This window comes from Astyanax mexicanus, chromosome 15, assembly GCF_023375975.1.
Source record: "Astyanax mexicanus isolate ESR-SI-001 chromosome 15, AstMex3_surface, whole genome shotgun sequence".
NCBI lineage: Eukaryota > Metazoa > Chordata > Actinopteri > Characiformes > Acestrorhamphidae > Astyanax > Astyanax mexicanus.
The window spans coordinates 14,602,501-14,623,971 of record NC_064422.1 but is presented as its reverse complement, the minus strand read 5'-3'; the positions used below and the strand labels follow the sequence as shown (position 1 = coordinate 14,623,971).

Here is a 21,471-nt window from a genome sequence, read left to right as displayed (position 1 = left end):
AATTATATATATATATATATATATATATATATATATATATATATATATATATATATATATATATATATGCACATATATTGTGCAGCCCTAGGACACATACTCATTTACTGTTTACTGTTTCTGAAATCTGAAATCAACTATATGAAAAAGAGTTGATCCTGTTTTTGTTGGAGTAACTGACCTAAAGTTGTGTATGCTGAATGGGTGGGGTTTCTCTTGTCTGCTATAGGCTAAAGTGCTAAATGGGTGGATGCTTGTGTGGGGCAGAGCTGCTATATGGTAACTAGATGGGGCTAAACTGCCCTGAAAGCATGAATAAATGGGGCTAAAAATCTAAAGTGACAGTTAGCGCAGTTGAACTGGAAGGCTGTGGTGAGAAGCTGAGACGCTGCTGGTGAAGACTCAGTAATGGATATGAGAGAGATCAGCTAGCACAGTTAAGGCTGACCCAGTTGCATGTAATGAAGTGCAATTTGGGAGGATTTGGAGCTTTTGTGGGTTTTATTTACTGACAGAGCTTCAGTCTTTTGTTTATCTGTTTTGTGATGAAAGGAAGAGACGCTCTTTGCTCGCGCTCACGCTGACGCGCCGCTGCGTCTCTCTCTCTCTGCGTGGGTTTTTTCATTCTTTATGCTGTTTCGAAACTGATGGCACCTTCATGAAAACACTGCTTTCTTTGTCAGTTTTACATTTCGCAGCAGTGAATTGTAGTCAAATCCAGCACTGTAGAGTTGACTGTATGCTTGAGCGGTACAGTCATGTGAAAAGAAATGAGGACACCCCATGAAAAGCATTGTCTTTTATAGCATATAATATATAGATCCATGTGTGGAGGCATTGTAATCAGCGCCGAGATGAATGGCTTGTTGATGAGCATCATGCGTCTAGAACGCCTGGTGTCATAGAGAGGGGTTCAGTTTCAATTCCTTTACAGTTTTTTTTCTTTTTTGTAATGTACATCTCCATTACAGACATTTTGACAGCCTGATGTTATGTCTATATGGTCAACACTCCACCTCTTCTTTGAAATTCTCAAGCAGGAGCTGCATGAGAATATTTGAGCGGCATTGAGCTGCTTCTTCCACTCGTTTGCTTGTTTTTCCTTCTTTTAAGAATGAAAGTTTTCTTCTTGCCACTTTTCGATAAAGCCCAGATTTGTGGAGTGCATGACTTATAGTTGTCCTGTGGACAGATTCTCCAACCTGAGCTGAGTGGATTTCTGCAGCTCCTCCAGAGTGACCATAGGCCTTTTGGCTGCTTGCTTGCTGATTTGTCAATTGGCAGTGAACAGCCATGTCTTGCTAGGTTTGCAGTTGTGGAATAATTTTTATTTTTATTTTTATTTTTTACCATTTTCCAATGATCCACAAAGCTTGGGATATGTTTTTATAACCTTGCCCTGCTTTAAACTTCTACACAACTTTATTTCTGACCTCTTTTTGAAGTTTCTTGGTCTTCAAAATGCTTTTTGGTTCACTTGTGTTCTCTTATAAACCACTGGGTGTAAATTGGGTCTAAATTTGATCTTTTATCTTCCATCTAAATGCTACTTTTTTGGAAGATGACGATGATAAGCATGTATATTATTCCAGTCATTTGTTACAGGACAGTGGCATACCTATTCTGCTGTCCTCACAAATGCACTATGTCTATTTAAAACCCAGTATTTGATTATAGTAATGAAATAACTGTGTTATGCTCTGGCATCATGCTGCAGGTCACCCTGAGCTCTGCTGATGGTCAGGTTTGGATGATATGAGCCATTCCGTTTGGAGATAAGACAAACAGTAGAGTTGTCCTAATATACTGTCAGAGGATAAATTCAATTTTTATATTCCATCAGTGCTGTTACAGAGGAGAGAAAACACCAATGTGTTTCTGTATATACAGGGGTTGGACAATGAAACTGAAACACCTGTCATTTTAGTGTGGGAGGTTTCATGGCTAAATTGGAGCAGCCTGGTGTTCAGTCTTCATTAATTGCACATTGCACCAGTAAGAGCAGAGTGTGAAGGTTTAATTAGCAGGGTAAGAGCACAGTTTTACTCAAAATATTGCAATGGACAAATTGTTGGTGCACGTCTTGCTGGCGCATTTGTGACCAAGACAGCAAGTCTTTGTGATGTATCAAGAGCCACGGTATCCAGGGTAATGTCAGCATACCACCAAGAAGGACCAACCACATCCAACAGGATTAACTGTGGACGCTGTAAGAGGAAGCTGTCAAAAAGGGATGTTCGGGTGCTAACCCGGATTTTATCCAAAAAAACATAAAACCACGGCTGATCAAATCACGGCAGAATTCAATGTGTACCTCAACTCTCCTGTTTCCACTAGAACTGTCCGTCACCACAATAAATTATTGTTGTCTGAAACCAGGGGTTTCAGTTTCATTGTCCAACTCCTGTATGTGTGTATTTCTGTTTGTATCATGGATGGTCAGCACTGGTTTTGGGTAAACGCACTTAAACTGTACTCTTTGCTGCACAGTGGGGGATTTTTATTTTCTCTATTCTGCTACAAAGCTTCTGCTGACCGTACTGACCCTGCTATTGCACACACACACACACACATAGACACACACCTGAAACTAGAGAGGAAAAACTGTTGGTGTAAAAAATGAAAAAAAAAAAAAACTGTTGACCACCTTACGTTCTTGACCAGCATAAGGTATATTTTTGAATGTGGCTAATCCATGGCCTTTATAAGACCTTTGAAGTTGCCCTGTGGTATCAGGACACCTGCAGATGTTAGCAGCTGATTAGCTTAACACGCTAATCTGTCAAATTATCCTTTCGAGGTTTTGCTGTCGTACAAAGCAGTACAAACGCATTTCAACACTCAGGTCTTTATCAGGGTTAAAAAAGCAAGAAATAACACCATCCCAATTTAGATAGATGCTTGAATAACACAATAACCAATGAAAACTCTCCAAATACCACAGGTCAGACAATCAGCCAATAAAAAGCTGACAGCTCAATTCCACTGTAGAACCATTTCCACCTAAAAACTATTAAAAGTCTTTTTAAAATTCAGAAACACTGTCTGTTATTATAATTTTTTAAGAAAAGACATTTATTCATAGCATGTATTTAAATTAGAATTAAACTAGAATCTCTAGTTTTTAAGGAGAAACCCGGTATGAATTTGGGGTTTTAATTTAATGAAACATGAAGCTTTTAGCTGATGCACACAACAGGCTTACAATGCTAGCTATAGGGGCATAGTGTTGCTCATGCAAAAAAAAAAATCGCGATTTTTACACCAATAACTGTCAGGGTGGAGCAGGCAGGGAGACGTGGAGGCGGACGCAAACGCAGGTAATGCGGATATTTATTAAATAAATAAACAATTAACAAGAACAAAAGAACACAGCAAAACAAACGAGGGGTAATAATAACATAAACAAACAGGGAAAACAAAGAAACAAACGAGTAACTGAAACAAGACTGAATAAACTAAACTGGGCAAGGAAAACAAAGGAATAGACAATGGAAATAAACAAAGAAATAAACAAGGAATAAACAAGGGCTAAGACAGTGAATGTAAATGCAAAGACCGACGTGCACAAAGTGACACAGGAGGACTATAAATACAAACAGGAAGCACACACTAAACACGCACACCTGGGGAAAGGGCGGAGCTACAAATTGGACATACGTAAATGAAAAGTTACTCGGGAAGAACACAGAGGAGGCCCTGACATTTAAAATGAGGCACTGAGATCTATAAAAGTGCACAGGTACATTATTTAAAAAGACTTTTTATGAACACAGTACCTTGAAGTAATTCTCCAGACGTCGCCATCATGAAATTTAGTCACGATAATTTAAATAATAAACACCAATGAATAGGTAAGATAGGAAAACAGATTCTAAAATTAATTCTGTGGAAATATATAGTGATTTGTATGCATGGGCAATTTCCTGCCATTATCGCTAACATTGTACAGCCTTTTGGGAGCATCAGCTAAAAGTGCTGTATTTCGGAATGCTATTTTAGAATGGAAGTAGGCTATTCATATAAAAAAAAAAAAACTAATCTCTAAGTCAACAAGTTGTTCTGGTCCTTTTTATGTTTAGGTTAGTGATAAATATCGTGAACAATGTTATACCCTGAAACGTCGTGCCATATCAACCACCCCTAATTATCACATCAGGGTACTACTTTTTTGCCGTTTTTAGCAAAAGAAAAAATCACACTGTTCTCGTTTCCTGTTATATATCTACTAGAATCTTTATCTAGTATTATCTAGTATAAAAATCAGTGTTTTGTCATATCGCCAAGAGTATCATTATCACAAAAATACCATTAAATATCGAGATATTATTCTAGGGCCATATCGCCCACCCCTACTCAGGTCTGTTTTCAGTAATGAAGCTGGCAGGTGACGATCAGTTGACAGATAGAGATCTGATCTTAACGATGATGGAGGTGAAGTTCTATTTCTTTCAGATATCCAACCTTTCCCTAAATTATAGATGTGTAAAAGCTTTAAACTTCTCTCTCTCTCTCTCTCTCTCTCTCTCTCAGTTCTCGCTCTCTGTTTCTTTGTTTACTCTCTCCCTCTGTATCGTGCGCTCTCTCGCTTGCTCTCTCGCTTTGTGTGATAAAAACACAGACATTAAACAGATTTCACTCTTCAGACGTTATTGGATCTGTCAGCATCATCTTCCATAAGTGCTGTGATGTGATATGTGTGTGTGTGAGAGAGAGAGAGGGAGGAGAAGAGATGAGTTTAATCTCATTAGTGTGTTTGAGCACATGGTGGAGTGTGTCTCTGTAGGCCGGGCTGTGTGTGTGAATGAGCCGCGGCGGAGATTTATTTATTTGTTTGTTTGTTTGTTTGTTTTGGTCTGCATCGGTTGCGGAGCCGAAAGCTGAATTTACAGCGTTCATTCTCTCTGCTCTCATCTCATTCATACAAACACATTCTTGTAATTACAACCGCAAGTCAAAAAAAAGTTGGGACACTGAGGAAAATGAATACATTTATTTATATTTATATTTATTTACTTTAATTTGATTGCGGACATTAATAACCCAAGATATTTAGTGTTTTTCTGCTTAAAACGTGTAATTTATTAAAACTCTTCTCTTCACTGCTGAAACTGAGACTTACAGGGGTTGGACAAAAAAAAAATGAAACACCTGTCATTTTAGTGTGGGAGGTTTTACGGACAGTTCTGGTGGAAACAGGAGAGTTGAGGTGCACATTGAATTCTGCCGTGATTTGATCAGCCGTGGTTTTATGTTTTTTTGGATAAAATCCGGGGTTAGCACCCGAACATCCCTTTCAGACAGCTTCCTCTTACAGCGTCCACAGTTAATCCTGTTGGATGTGGTTGGTCCTTCTTGGTGGTTATGCTGACATTACCCTGGATACCGTGGCTCTTGATACATCACAAAGACTTGCTGTCTTGGTCACAGATGCGCCAGCAAGACGTGCACCAACAATTTGTCCTCTGGTATATCGCCCATAATGTTGAGTGCATTGCAATATTTAGAGCAGAACTGTGCTCTTACCCTGCTAATTGAACCTTCACACTCTGCTCTTACTGGTGTAATGTGCAATTAATGAAGATTGATCACCAGGCTGGTTCAATTTAGCCATGAAACCTCCCACACTAAAATGAGAGGTGCTTCAGCTTCATTGTCCAACCCTTGTACATTCCCATTACAAGCCACATTGCTTAAATCTGAATTTTTGTTCAGATCAGATTTGGCTTACTTGAAGGTTCACATTCACAAATGTAAGTGAGCTGTATCTGTGTGTAATGCAAATAAATCTATCTCTGAAACGCTGCCTCACATTCATATCACACTGATACGTGTCTAAACGTCGCCTTCTTCACCAACAACAAGAAAAAACGTAATATTTGGGAGACGACTCGTAGCTTTATAAAGGAAAATAGATGCATTAGCAGCTCATATGTGAAGCCTCTTTAGCTGGAGTGGAGAAACAGTAAACAGTTGGTCTGAAGGATTTGATGCTGTTTTTTGATGTTTTTTTTCCAGCTATAGCTGCACATCTGCACCAAGAGATGTGTGGAAACAATACAGAGAAGCACGTAGAGCTAATGCGAATGCATAAAAGCAAAAAAAAAAAAAACGCATGAATTCCAATTTGACTGTTCACATTCATGTCGCATGTCCATGGATTGGATACGTATTCGATTTGGGACCAAATGTGGAAGTGGCTCAGATCAGCATTTGGCACGTTCACACAGTCAAGAAAAAAAAAACCAGATCTGATTTAAGTCCCTTCAGCCTGGTAATGTGAACATAGTCTTTTATCTTTGGTCATGAGCACATAGCACTACTGTCTAATGTAAAAGATAAATTCTATTGCACTACTCTACTTTCGCAACAGGAACAAGTTTACATCTAGTTTTGTGCGACTGAAACGTTTAGTTTAACCCTTGTGTGGTGTTCATATTTTTGTTTCTCGTTTACTTTGTTACTTGTATTTAATTCAGCAAAATTAAGCAATTTTACATTAAAATGCTTTACACATGCTTGCTTCACCTAAATTGCAAGCAATATAAACAGCTTACATGGTTAATATTTGCCCTTTACCTTTCTTATGTTACATTTCTTTCAAAAAGTGCTACTCTTTTTTTTATTAGTTTTTTAATAAAATGTAAAAGAAAATGAATTTAACTCATGAGACATGAGACATGAGTAGAAAATTTGTTTAGTTTCAATTTTACAAATGAAGCAATGCTTATTAGCCCTTGGCCAAACATACTGTATGTAATATAAATGGTTAATGGGGGGGTTGGTGTACAGTGTGTGTTTATCGAAAATGTGTTTTGATATATGTTTTTCACAAAAAATGACCCAATGCCAATGAGTTTGAGTTAGAAAATATATTTTTTTAGTATCATTTGATGGAAAATGAAAACGGGTCCCACAGACCCGAACACCACACAAGGGTTAATGTAAAATCATGCTGATTGATATCTGTGGACTGTGGTGAACACTGTAAGAGTTTAACCACAGTCTAAAAGTTACAATGGACCAATCGCTGCAAGCCAACGTCAAGCCAGTAGAGCACAAAGGATGGCTGATGTTTTCAGCCTTGGCTCTGTTATAATAAAATGTGGAGTCTTAAAAAAATCTGTGTAGGCTACACACTGTAATTTTCATTCTGTGTATTCAAGATTAATGCTGTACCTCTGATTATGTAAAAATATGACAAACCTGCCGAATTACAAAGCATGTTTTTATTCTGTTTCTCTTGAATAGGATTCACAATAATATGTTCCAAACTATCCAAGCAAGGACATAATAAATGTTCTCGCCTTCGCAACGATGGTAAAACAGACAAGGGTCAACTCTGCGGAAAGTCATATAAAAGGATTTAGTTCCAATTCATTTTAAAGCATTTAAAAAGTCCTTCTATTCATTCAACGTCCATGAAATAGTGCCACAATAGAAAGAACTGACTTATTAGATATACACAGTGTCATGGTCTGAACAGAATAGCAGACAAGCGCAGATACTGATAAAAATAAAGTATGTTTATTATGATAATAAACAGATATAATCAGGGTCGATACAGAAATAAGGTTGATCACCAGTAGACAGAGCAATGAAGACAAAACCATACCATAAACGAGAGACAGTCCAGAGTTCATACACAAGCAATCCAGTATCAGAGATAATCCAAAAGGCGGTGGTGAAAGTACAGTCCAGGTCATACACAAACAATCCAATATCAAAGGCAGAGGCAAAAATCGGCGTCGGGAAACAAAAAGCAAGGTCATACACAAAGTAAACTGAGACAAGAGATAAGTAACGCTTTGTATGAGGATAACCTACAATACGCGGCGATGAAGTCTGTTTGGCGTGCACCTTTATAGTGCCAGTAATCAGTATTCGGGGCTTCCTGGTGGAAGCAGGTGAGGTGTCACGTGATCAGGTGAGTGCGTGATGTCAGCGGGTGGTGCATTCTGGGTAGTGTAGTTGTTAACCTGAGAACCTCCGTTAGAGCTTGGTGTGGAAGGGACAGAGGAGCTAACAGCACCAGACGTGACAGTACCTCCCCCCAAGGGAGTCGGAACGGAGCCGGAACGGGGACGACCACGACGACGTCCACCCGACGGGCAGGGAGTACCGGCGGGAGGACCAGACGTAGCCTCAGAGGTGACGGGCAGGCGGGGGTTGCGAGACTGGGAACCCCTACGCACCGGAGCCAAAGAAGAGAGTGAGCGCTTGGGACGCCCACGGGGTCGAGGAGCAGGCTTACTAGGGTGACGGTCATGAAATTCGGCCAGTAGAGCAGGATCCAGCACGTCACCGGCGGCAACCCAGCAACGCTCCTCAGGGCCGTAACCCTCCCAGTCTATGAGGTACTGGAGCACACCGCCACGCCTGCGTGAATCCAACACCTCTCGAACCGCATAGGTAGACGAATCCTCCCCCTCCACTGCCGCGGGCGGCACGTCATCTGGAACACCCTCAGCAAGCGGACCTGGGACAAGAGGCTTGAGCAGAGAAACATGGAACGAGTTATGCACCCTGTACTGAGCCGGCAACTCGATCTTATAAGTCACCTCATTAACCTGAGACAACACTTTAAATGGGCCAATATACTTAGGCAGCAGTTTCCTACAGGCCCCTTCAAACCTCAAGTCCCGGGTCGACAACCACACCCTGTCTCCGGGTTGGTATTGGGGGGTGGTACCACGGTGTCTGTCGGACTGCTCCTTATATTTCCGTAAAACCTCCGAGATTTGCTGATGCGTCTCCTCCCACACCTGCTCACTCCGCTTCATCCAGTCGTCGACAGCGGGGATCTCAGTGGATGATGCTGTCCACGGAGCTAACGGAGGCTGGTAACCCAGAATGCACTGGAATGGAGTGAGACCAGACGTGGAGTTAATCAGGGAATTCTGAGCTATTTCAGCCCAAATTAAATACTGAGACCATTCTGACGCATGCTTAAAACAGTACAATCTTAAAAACTTTCCCAACTCTTGGTTAACCCTCTCTGACAAAATGTCCTCCGGGACCCCATAATGTCTGAAAATGTGTGTGTATATAGCTTGGGCGGTCTGAAGAGCAGTAGGAAGAGCAGGAAAAGGGATAAACTTAACACCCCTAGAAAATCTGTCTACAACAGTAAGGACAGTAGTGTAACCTTCAGATTCAGGTAAATCGGTAACAAAATCTACTGCAATATGTGACCATGGTCGTTCTGGAACAGGTAGAGGACATAGCTTACCGGCTGGAAGGGTTTTGGGTGTTTTGCATTGTGCGCAGATAGAACATGAAACCACGAAAGTTTGGACGTCAGCTCGCATGGTTTCCCACCAGTACCGAGCTGAGATTAGTTGTAGCGTGCGTGTAACGCCTGGATGACCGGACGTAAGGGCAGCATGTGCCCAGCCAATGAGCTGATCGCGAAACTGCTCAGGTACGTAAATCTTGTGAGGAGGGCAACCCTCCGGAGGTTGTGTGTTAACTTGACTCTGCTGAATAAGGTCATCAAGTTCCCATCTAATAGCTGCTACTTTAACAGTGGGTGGCAGAATGTGTTCGGGTTCGGAAGCGTGGCATGTGTCGTCTGGGGAACAAAAAACACGGGATAAGGCATCAGCTTTAGTATTACGGTTACCTGGACGAAACGAGATCGAAAAATTGAAACGGGAGAAAAACAATGACCAGCGAGCTTGACGGGGGTTAAGACGTTTAGCAGTACGGAGATACTCTAGGTTCTTGTGATCAGTAAGAACGGTGAATGGATGTGCAGCACCTTCCAGCCAGTGACGCCACTCCTCTAGAGCTAGTTTAACAGCCAGCAGCTCCCTATCCCCTATCCCATAATTACGCTCCGCTGGTGACATTTTCTTTGAGAAAAAGGCTACGGGATGTAGTTTAGGCGGTGAACCACTGCGTTGGGAGAGAACTGCTCCGATACCAGTATTAGAAGCATCTACTTCGACTACAAAGGGCAGATCAGGATTAGGATGCGTGAGAATGGGGGCAGAGACAAAGGCGGCTTTTAACGCTTGGAAAGCTTGGTCAGCTTCAGGGGACCACTTAAGAATTTTGGTAGCATTCTTAGTTAACGCTGTAAGGGGAGCAGCTATGGTACTGAAGTTGCGTATGAAACGCCTGTAGAAATTGGCGAATCCTAAGAAACGTTGGAGATCTTTGATAGATTGGGGAACAGGCCAGCTAGTAACGGCGTCTACCTTCGAGTCATCCATAAGAACTCCCTGGGAGCTGATAACATAGCCGAGAAATGCGACTCTCTGAAGGTGGAACTCGCATTTCTCGGCTTTAGCATAAAGATTGTTTTCCAACAACCTCTGAAGAACTAGACGAACGTGCTTAACATGTGATTCGAGATCGGGGGAATAGATCAAAATGTCGTCAATAAAAAGGGTTACGTATTTCCCAATCATATCCCTAAATACGTCATTCATAAATGACTGAAATACTGCGGGGGCGTTAGCGAGACCATAGCTCATAACAAGGTACTCGTAGTGGCCATTGGTGGTGGTAAACGCGGTTTTCCACTCGTCCCCCTCCCTAATGCGGATCAAATTGTACGCACTACGCAGATCGAGCTTGGTAAAGTAAGAAGCCGTACGTAACTGTTCGAGAGCACATGGAATGAGGGGCAACGGGTAAGCGAATTTTTTCGTTATGGCGTTCAAGCCTCTATAATCAATGCAGGGTCTCAGTCCCCCGTCCTTTTTCTTAACAAAGAAAAACCCAGACCCGACAGGGGACTTCGACGGCCGAATGAAACCCTGGGCTAACGCTTCAGTGACATAATCATTCATAGCCTTTTCCTCATCTAACGTAAGAGGATAGACTCTAGCTTTGGGTAGGGTGGCACCCTCCACTAGGTCGATGGCACAATCATAGGAGCGATGCGGAGGTAATTTAGTAGCGTTTTCCTTGCTAAACACTTCTAAAAACTCTGAATATTCAGGGGGTACAACAATGGGATCAGAAACATCAGGACTCTCTACAGAAGTAGACTGAATAACTAAACTATCCAGAGCTAAACAATGTTCATGACAGTGAGCAGACCAAACCGTGATATCCCCATCGCGCCAGGAGACAGTGGGATCGTGGGTCTTCAGCCATGGCATGCCCAGGATAACTGGATGCTCGGTGCAGGGAAGCACGAAAAGTGGTAGTTCCTCAAAGTGAAGAGCGCTGGCTTGTAGAGTGATGGGCAGAGTCTGCAGGGTAACCGGCTTGGAGCGGACAGTCTTTCCATCAACAGCATGGATGGCTAATGGACGTAGAAGTTCTCTGGTGGGCACTCCATGCTCCTTAACTAGGTCCTGGCTGATGAAGTTCCCCTCCGACCCGGAATCTACAAGCGCTGGGACAGAGAGCATACCAGTAGGTAACACAATATTAACAGGCAAAGAAAAACATTTAGAGCGAAGGATTGTGTTGTGCTTACGTACCACGTTAGCGCGTGGAGAGCACTCCACGCGCTGTCCCAGGGCTGGAGCTTTCACAGGTCGGGTCAGGAGACCACACTCAGCCTTGAAATGCCCGGCCTCTCCACAATAAAGGCATAGGCGAAGCTGGATTCGTCGCTGCCGCTCCTCAGGAGTTAGCCGGGTTTTCTGGATATCCATGGGCTCTGGGGCAGGCAGCGCAGCTTTCTCTGGAGTGGGAGCGCGGGGCAGAGACACAGAAGTGTGTTGAGTGCGAGGACTGATCTTGGGTCGGCGCGAGAGAAGTTGATCCAACCGGATCGACAGTGAAATGAGCTGATCCAGGGTCAGGGAATCATCTCTGCAGGCTAATTCCCTCTGTATATCTGGATTAAGTCCGCATCTAAACACGTTGATCAACGCAGCGTTATTCCACCCACTACCAGCCGCGAGAGTGCGAAAGTCCAGAGCGTAGGAAGCCACCGGCTTCTGACCTTGCTTAAGAGCCAGCAAAAGTTCTCCATTAGACTGTCCATAACGCGAATGATCAAAAACTGAGCGGAAAGTAGCCAAAAAGTCAGTGTAACTAGCCCCAGAAAGGTCTTCCCAAATAGCTGTAGCCCACTCGAGTGCCTTACCAGAAAGCCGTGAGATAATGAAACCGATCTTAGCTTTATCGGTTGTAGGCGGTGAATTACTGAAAAACACGGAGCATTGTAAAAGAAAAACGCTGCATTTTTCCGGATCCCCATCAAACAACTCCGGTTTAGAGACAGAGAAAATCCAGGCACAGAAGAGTTAGCGTTGGGCATACTGGGGGCAGCTAACGGGCTAGGGCTAGGCTCAGTTACGCCTCTGAGGTGAGCTAGCAGCTCAGCTAGTTGTTGCTGCTGCGTGGTTTGCTGGCGGGCTAGCTCAGAAACAGCTTGGGTCACACCAGCGAGCGTTTGCTGGTGCTGACCGAGTAGCCTCCCCTGGTTGGCTAAACCAGATCTAATAGCCTCAGTATCTGCTATCTGATTTAGTTCGGCCGCGTATTCTGTCATGGTCTGAACAGAATAGCAGACAAGCGCAGATACTGATAAAAATAAAGTATGTTTATTATGATAATAAACAGATATAATCAGGGTCGATACAGAAATAAGGTTGATCACCAGTAGACAGAGCAATGAAGACAAAACCATACCATAAACGAGAGACAGTCCAGAGTTCATACACAAGCAATCCAGTATCAGAGATAATCCAAAAGGCGGTGGTGAAAGTACAGTCCAGGTCATACACAAACAATCCAATATCAAAGGCAGAGGCAAAAATCGGCGTCGGGAAACAAAAAGCAAGGTCATACACAAAGTAAACTGAGACAAGAGATAAGTAACGCTTTGTATGAGGATAACCTACAATACGCGGCGATGAAGTCTGTTTGGCGTGCACCTTTATAGTGCCAGTAATCAGTATTCGGGGCTTCCTGGTGGAAGCAGGTGAGGTGTCACGTGATCAGGTGAGTGCGTGATGTCAGCGGGTGGTGCATTCTGGGTAGTGTAGTTGTTAACCTGAGAACCTCCGTTAGAGCTGGGTGTGGAAGGGACAGAGGAGCTAACAGCACCAGACGTGACACACAGTGTTAAATATTCAAACCAGCAGAAATATACAGTGTAATAAGAGGGTAAAATCAGTGTGAGAGTTAAATAATACATTTTGTAGATAGATGTGTGTGCAGACAGGTGTAGTTCAGGCTGTGTTATTGTTCAGGAAGAGGCTCAGCAAGGGAAACTGAGCTGTTCTGACTGTTTAAATTGGACTGTGTTCAGCAGGGAGAAACAGATTTGAATCGATTCGGTCTAAAGCAGTTTAATTACTGACGATATTATCACCTGCCATTCCACTCGACCTCCGCACAGCCATCTGTTGGATAACTGCTGCAATAGATCAGCGAAAAATCAAATTTCCCCAGTTTCCCTTTTCCTCACAATCAGCCAAGACAGCTAACTGCGCCGTGTTGTTATTTTATAGGCAGTGTTAAGGCCATCATGCCCAGACTATGCCCTTTTTTCTCTCTGTGCTTCAAATCCCTAGAGCCCAGAGGGATGCTTGGGCTCAAAACACCAGAAATGTGTGGTGTATGTCCTCGAAACACATAAATATGGCTTATGGGCAGCCAAAGCAGAAAAACAATGTGTGTTATTTCAGCTCCAAACCAAGAATTGTAACATTTAAAGGCTCCGAATTGGAACAAAGGTGTGTATTATATATTTCAAACCCTGAAATGTGGACTACATTGGCACCAAACCCAGAAATGTTTACTATAATGGCACCAAACCCAGAAATGTGGACTATATTGGCACCAAACCCAGAAATGTGGACTATAATGGCACCAAACCCAGAAATGTGGACTATATTGGCACCAAACCCAAAATTTAAAGCTTCCAAATGGGAACTAAAGTGTATTATTTGTACTACAAACCCAGATATGTGTGCTCTATGGGCTCCAAATCAATACATGTGCAGTATATTTGCTCTAAAGCAAAAAAATATAAACAATGTGGGCTCCAAACATACAAATATATATGTTATCTGGGCTTCAGACCCCCCTCCCCCCTTAAAATGTGTGTTATATCGGTTCCAAACTCAGAAATGTGTGCTCTATGGGCTCCAAACCAGAAAATGTGGACTATATTGCTTTCAAAGACAAAAAATTGAGCTATATGGTCTCTAGACACCCCCCAAAATGTGTATTATTTTAGCTCCAAACATATGAATTTGCACTATATGTGCTCCAAACCCAGAAATGTGGACTATGTTGGCAAAGCCAAAAAGTATGAGCTATATGGGCTCCAAACAGAGAAATATGTGTTTTGAGCTCCAGGATCCCCGTAAATGTTACATTTTATATTGGTTCCAAACTCAGAAATGTATACTACATGGGATTCAAACCCAGCAATGTGGACAATATTGGCTCCAAAGCCAAAGGTATGAGCTATATGGACTCCAAACACAGAAATATGTGTTCTCTGTTCTCCAGACTCCCCTAAAACGAATATTATTCTGGTTCCAAACATTACAATTTGCACTATATGTGCTCTAAACCTAAAAACCAAACCCAGCACTGAGTACTATATTGACTCCAAAGCCAAAATTATGAGCTACATGGGCTCCAGACCCCCCCAAAATTAGTGGTATATTGGTTTCAAACTCAGAATTGTGTGTTCCCCCAACCCAAAAATGTGGACTATTTGAACTTCCAATCTAGAAATATGGACTATACTGGCTCCAAAGCCAAAAATATGAGCTTTACAGATTTCAAACAAAGAAATATGTGTTCTCTAGTCTCTAGACCCCAAAAATGAGTGGTGTATTGGTTCCAACCCAAGAAATTTGTGTGTAGCCCAAACCTAAAAATATGGGCTATGTTGTTTCTAAACTTTAAAAGGTTTTCCAAACTCATGGGACATGGACTTTAGTCTCAAAAATTAATTCTAAAAAGATTCTAAACCTAGAAATGTGAGCTTTTATGGGCTCCAAAAGCAGAAATTAGAGCGCCATGGACTCTTTAATTGCGAACGGGCCAATCACTTTAAATTTCCCAAATGCCAGTTAATCACCAACGTATAATCACATAATCTGCAAGTCGTTTGTTATCTTTAGTTCTAATTATTGTTCTTTTTGTGTGGTATTCATTCTCCTTAACTCTTTTATTAAATCTTTGTAGTGGGGATTTATTTTAAACTTCCCATTTTAAAGCAGATTAATCCCACAGAGGATCTGAAAACTCTTTAATTGTTTACTCCTTTATTGTTTATTTGTGCGTGGGTGACGGAGTGTCTGTATTTAAAACAGATTATGCTAATATTCGTTCCCCTGGGTGATGGGGCTTCAGTGCTTGCTCGGCTTCACTTTGCTTGTTTACTCTGAAGTGGGGCTGGGCCGTGTGATTAAAAATATTTCCTAACCTTTCTAAAATAACATAAAGGAGTGATATTTCAGGCTGATGAGCTGCAATTTGGACTAAACACACTTCAATGAAAGCAACAAGACTGGAAATCAAGCAAATTATTGCATCTATGTTTGGTATCACTTTATTTAGATGGTCTTTTGTGGATGCTTCATAGATGCTTACCTAAATTAAATGCATGAATGTAAATGACTCTCAATAGAATCTACACCTACAGCTAACCCTAATTCTAGTCTTAACCTAAACCCTGAATCGACCATAAAATCTCACTCTAACTTGTAACTTACATATATAAACCTAAACCCAACTCTTAAAAGTTAAGGTTAGGATATAGGACAGGGGTGTCCAAACTACGGCCCGCGGGCCATTTGCGGCCGGTTTCCTGTTTTGGAGCGGCCCGCGAGGTATTTTAGAAATAGAATGAAAGTTGGGCCGCTGTTAAGCAGGTTTTTATAATGTGAGATTCAAAGTTTGAATGCTAGATGTCAGAAACAGGCCAAAGAGCGGAGTCTAAAAGCGGAGAGGGTGCACATTTCTAGCACAGAAAAACGGGCCAAAGAGTCTAAAAGTGGAGAGAATTTACACAGCAGTGTCACAGATAAAGATAGTAAGTCAAGTAAAATGGTGTCTAAATGAAAGTAATCAGGTAAAAGTATTATTTAAAGTGGTATATTTCATTATTTGTTTTATTACAGAGTCTTTGGCCCGTGACTTCAAATATATTTCTCCTTCTGGCCCCCAACTATAAAAGTTTGGACACCCCTGATATAGGATATAGAGTTAGGGTGAGGGTTACTGTAGGATGTAGGGTTACGTTCAACAGAAAATCATTCATACTCAAATAAGAATTCAGTTGCATTAAATCTACATTTAGTTGACTGTTAGGTGAACTTCCATAAGGCTTCAGATCCACTGTAACACTTAACAGTCTAGTCAGATGCTTACAGATAAAAAAAGGTATTAAAAATGGTCGTTTTTGGACCAAACAAGCTTTAAACAGTAAAAAGCCAGCAAAATCGTAATTGAAAACCATGAACAGCAGAGAGTCCAAAAACCAGAGAATCAAACAAACCGAAATCCAACAAGGACAAATCCAAAAGGGAGAGAACCAATGAGAAACAACCAAAAACAAACAGACAGTCATATGACCTTCAGTATGCAACAGATGTTGGCAATACTTCGCAAAGTGATGCACAAGCAGACGGCTTTAAAAATAGACAATTCTAGATGACTCAAATTAAACTAGTGAGTCACAGCTGAAACAGACCAAAAAAGAAGCGTGCAAACATGTGGCATGTGACACAGCCCTTAGAAGAGGTGCATTATGGGGATTGTAGTGACGCGGGTCAACAGAGGTGGAAGAATAACATAGAAGTGAGACACCCACTGTCACTAGAAGATTTGAAAAATGAATAGATGGATGAATATCAAGCCTTCCTACATTGATTAAAACTTTTTTTAATGGTTCAATATAAAAACAAATATTTCCATTATCATAATTTGTTATGATTAATATCCTGATGGGGGCGGGTTTTGGGTTTATGAGGGGAACAGTTCAGATCTGGAGCTCTGTAGAACTGTAACTGTACTGTAATTGCTCTGGCATCCATGATGTTCCTCAGTCTAATGAGACCGAGCTAACTGACTATGAGGTGAAAATATGTGTGTATGTGTGTGTGTGTGTGTGTCCTCAATTAATCTCTGATTATCACTGCTCGGTCATGCATAAGCAATGCTCTCTCTCTCTATCTCTCTTTCTCTTTCTTTGTGTTTATTTTTTTTTTTATAATTTCATCGTTTCTCTCACCCCTCATCTCTAATTGTAATTTTAAACTCAGTAATAACTTAAATTCTGTTTATGTGTTTGATTATTTATTTATTTTTATTGATCTGTGTAATTAAGTGCAGGGTTATTTAGCTGTGGTCATCAATGCTGCCCTCAGACCGCTCTCCTTCTGTTTACTCGTTTAGGGTCAGCCGGTCATTTGTTCTCGCTGTGCCCTGGTTTTATAGGGTCTCACACACACACACACACACACACACACACACACATGCACGCACGCACAAACACTGAATACTGTAAGTAGTGTGTTAGCTCTTGCTAGAGTCTATTATGTGCATTTAATTACATAATGATTTACATCTATTGATTTCCATTCCAAGTGATTCAGTTCTGCACTTCACTGTGTTCTATTATCATACAGTGCTGTTCATAAATTATAGACCCATAGTCACATTATAATAAATGATTTCTCTCAGCAGTGAGAGAGTCTTCAGTGTCTTTTGACATTTGCAGCATATTCTCAAAAAAAAACACAGGACACTTCAATTTTTCTTCAATTTCACTTCAATTTTACCACTTTTTTCACATGTTACAGTTTGCTCTGTGAGTGTGAAGGCAGAAATGGTTAGAGTTTAACAGTGGAAATGGATGTAATGTAATAGTAGAAATGAGTGAAGCGTAACAGTGGAAATAAGTGAAGTGTAACAGTGGAAATAAGTGAAGTGTACAGTGGAAATGGTTGTGGTGTAACAGTGGAATTGGGTAAAGTGTAACAGTGGAAATGGGTAAAGTGTAACAGTGGAAATAAGTGAAGTGTAACAGTGGAAATGGGTAAAGTGTAACAGTGGAAATGGGTAAAGTGTAACAGTGGAAATAAGTGAAGTGTAACAGTGGAAATGGGTAAAGTGTAACAGTGGAAATGAGTGAAGTGTAACAGTGGAAATGGGTAAAGTGTAATAGTGGAAATGGGTAAAGTGTAACAGTGGAAACAAGTGAAGTGTAACAGTGGACATGGGTAAGGTGTAACAGTGGAAATAAGTGAAGTGTAACAGTGGAAATAAGTGAAGTGTAACAGTGGAAATAAGTGAAGTGTAACAGTGGAAATGGGTAAAGTGTAACAATGGAAATAAGTGAAGTGTAACAGTGGAAATGGGTGAAGTGTAACAGTGGAAATGGGTAAAGTGTAACAGTGGAAATGAGTGAAGTGTAACAGTGGAAATGAGTGAAGTGTAACAGTGGAAATGGGTAAAGTGTAACAGTGGAAATGAGTGAAGTGTAACAGTGGAAATGAGTGAAGTGTAACAGTGGAAATGAGTGAAGTGTAACAGTGGAAATGGGTAAAGTGTAACAGTGGAAATGAGTGAAGTGTAACAGTGGAAATGGGTAAAGTGTAACAGTGGAAATGAGTGAAGTGTAACTGTGGAAATGAGTGAAGTGTAACAGTGGAAATGAGTGAAGTGTAACAGTGGAAATAAGTGAAGTGTAACAGTGGAAATGAGTGAAGTGTAACTGTGGAAATGAGTGAAGTGTAACAGTGGAAATGAGTGAAGTGTAACAGTGGAAATGGGTTAAGTGTAACAGTGGAAATAAATGAAGTGTAACAGTGGAAATAAGTGAAGTGTAACAGTGGAAATAAGTGAAGTGTAACAGTGGAAATAAATGAAGTGTAACAGTGGAAATAAGTGAAGTGTAACAGTGGAAATAAGTGAAGTGTAACAGTGGAAATAAGTAAAATGTAACAGTGGAAATAAGTGAAGTGTAACAGTGGAAATAAGTGAAGTGTAACAGTGGAAATGAGTGAAGTGTAACAGTGGAAATGAGTGAAGTGTAACAGTGGAAATGGGTAAAGTGTAACAGTGGAAATGAGTGACGTGTAACAGTGGAAATGAGTGAAGCGTAACAGTGAAAATAAGTGAAGTGTAACAGTGGAAATAAGTGAAGTGTAACAGTGGAAATAGGTAAAGTGTAACGGTGGAAATAAGTGAAGTGTAACAGTGAAAATAAGTGAAGTGTAACAGTGGAAATAGGTAAAGTGTAACAGTGGAAATAAGTGAAGTGTAACAGTGGAAATGGTTGTGGTGTAACAGTGGAAATGGGTGAAGTGTAACAGTGGAAATAAGTGAAGTGTAACAGTGGAAATGGTTGTGGTGTAACAGTGGAAATGGGTGAAGTGTAACAGTGGAAATTGATGTAAACATGTATCTTTAGTAACAGGAGTAGGGTAACAGTGAATATGGCTGTAGTTGTGCGATAGCACCAGGAGTAGTGTAACAGTGAAAACAGTGGAAGTAGTGTAGCCTTGGTAACTGATGTGTAACTGTGGTACGACAACTGCTACAGTTCACTGTGGTGTTGTCCCACTGCAGTATATAATGTCACAGTGTGTGTGTGTGTGTGTGTGTGTGTGTGTGTTTGTGTATGACCGCAGGGCAACAAGTTGATGCCTCTGACTCACCTACCTACACACACACCCACACACACAAACACAAACACACACACACATAGACACACACCGAACCTACCATCACACACAAACACACACACACACACACATAGACACACACCGAACCTACCATCACAGCCACCGCCCTTACTCACCATCACAGGAGGTACACAAACAGAGTGAAGTTAGACAGATGCAGCAGTGTGTGTGTGTGTGTGTGTGTGTGTGTGTGTGTGTGTGAGCATGTGTTCATTATGGTGATTTTGTCTTGGAGAGGCAGAGAAGCGTCCCTTTCCTGACAGCAGCCTGACCCGCCTCAGATTACAGTCTAATGAGTGCCTGCGCACACACACACACACACACACACACTCACACATACACACACTCTCAAACAACACACACACTCACACAACCACTTGAACTATGTTTATTATACTGCATCCAGACATACATACTGTCTCTCCATAGTGGCCAGCAATCCTATACTTAGAAGTAGCCACATAAATTACACACACTAACACGCACACACACACACACACACACACACACACACACACACATACACACACACACTGAGAGATTGTGTTTAGTGACAGTCGAGAATGTAAGCTGTGTATGGCTGGATGACATCAGTGTATGTGTGGATTACAAAGGACTAGGAGAAAACGATGCGTGTGTGTTTGTGTGTGTGTGTGTGTGTGTGTGTGTGTGTGTGTGTGAGTGGAAGCTTTAAGAATGCCCACTCTCAGAATGACACAGCAGCAGATTCAGACAGTAAAGTGATCTGTTTAACCAGAGGCAGGTCAAGGTTAGGGCTGGGCAATAGGGGTGGGCGATATGGCCCTAAAATAATATCACAATATTTTTTTATATTTATAATATATTAATATGATAATTTAAAATATCATGCACGATATTGAACAACTTTGGTGATACGATACGATATTGTAAATATTAATATATTTGAATTATTATAATATCGCACCTGCTACACAAGTTTCCACCATGAAATGTGGTTTGATTTTTTTGAGTAAGATGTTTCTGTAGAAATGCAGAATTACCCACCAATTTCACTTCTGCCAACCACCACAACCACAACACCTTCACTAACCACCACCTTCACCACCCCACCACCTGGCCAATACCCACCACTTTCACCAGCCACCACCACTACCCCACCACTGCTCACCACCTCCAACAACCACCAACCATTCCCTCACAACCCCACCAGCTTCATCTATCACCACCCATCCCCTCATTACCACCCCCACACATCCCTTCATCACCACCTCTACCAACTATAACATATTCCCTCACCGCCACCATCACCACTACCACCTTCCACACCCACCACCCATCCCATCAACACCACCTCTTCACCACCTCTACCATTCCCCACCCATGCCCTCACCACTTCACACCATCACTTTCACCAACCACCACCTCTTCACCACCTCTACCATCCCCCACCCATGCCCTCACCACTTCACCCCATCACTTTCACCAACCACCACCTCTTTACAACCTCTACCAACTACAACATATTCCCTCATCGCCAACACCACCACTGGTCACCACCAGTCACCACCTATACCAAAGCCATCTCCACAATCACCACCACCCCACAATCACCACCCATTTCATCATCACCACCACCCCACCACTTCCAACAACCACCACCTCAGCACCTCCAACAACCACCACCCATTTCATCATCACCACCACCCCACCACCTCCAACAACCACCATCCCACCACCTCCAACAACCACCAACCATTTCATCACCACCTCCAACAATCACCACCCATTTCATCATCACCTCCAACAATAACCACCCATTTCATCATTACCACCACCCCACCACCTCCAACAGCCA

General features: G+C 41.8%; 2 protein-coding genes and 1 long non-coding RNA gene across 11 annotated transcripts in view; 1 reads left to right on the top strand and 2 right to left on the bottom strand.

Annotated features, from left to right (window-relative positions):
• sdk2b (sidekick cell adhesion molecule 2b) overlaps nucleotides 1-21,471 on the top strand; it is a 537,061-nt gene that overhangs the window by 88,963 nt on the left and 426,627 nt on the right. The gene's annotated exons all lie outside the window — the stretch shown is intronic.
• rpl38 (ribosomal protein L38) overlaps nucleotides 1-21,471 on the bottom strand; it is an 888,922-nt gene that overhangs the window by 482,006 nt on the left and 385,445 nt on the right. The window lies entirely within an intron of this gene.
• Nucleotides 7,468-12,933, bottom strand: LOC125781169 (uncharacterized). Its single transcript, XR_007424306.1, has 2 exons — nucleotides 12,777-12,933; nucleotides 7,468-7,784 (listed from the first exon to the last, which is right to left on the bottom strand). It is a non-coding gene; the product is annotated as an uncharacterized LOC125781169 (long non-coding RNA).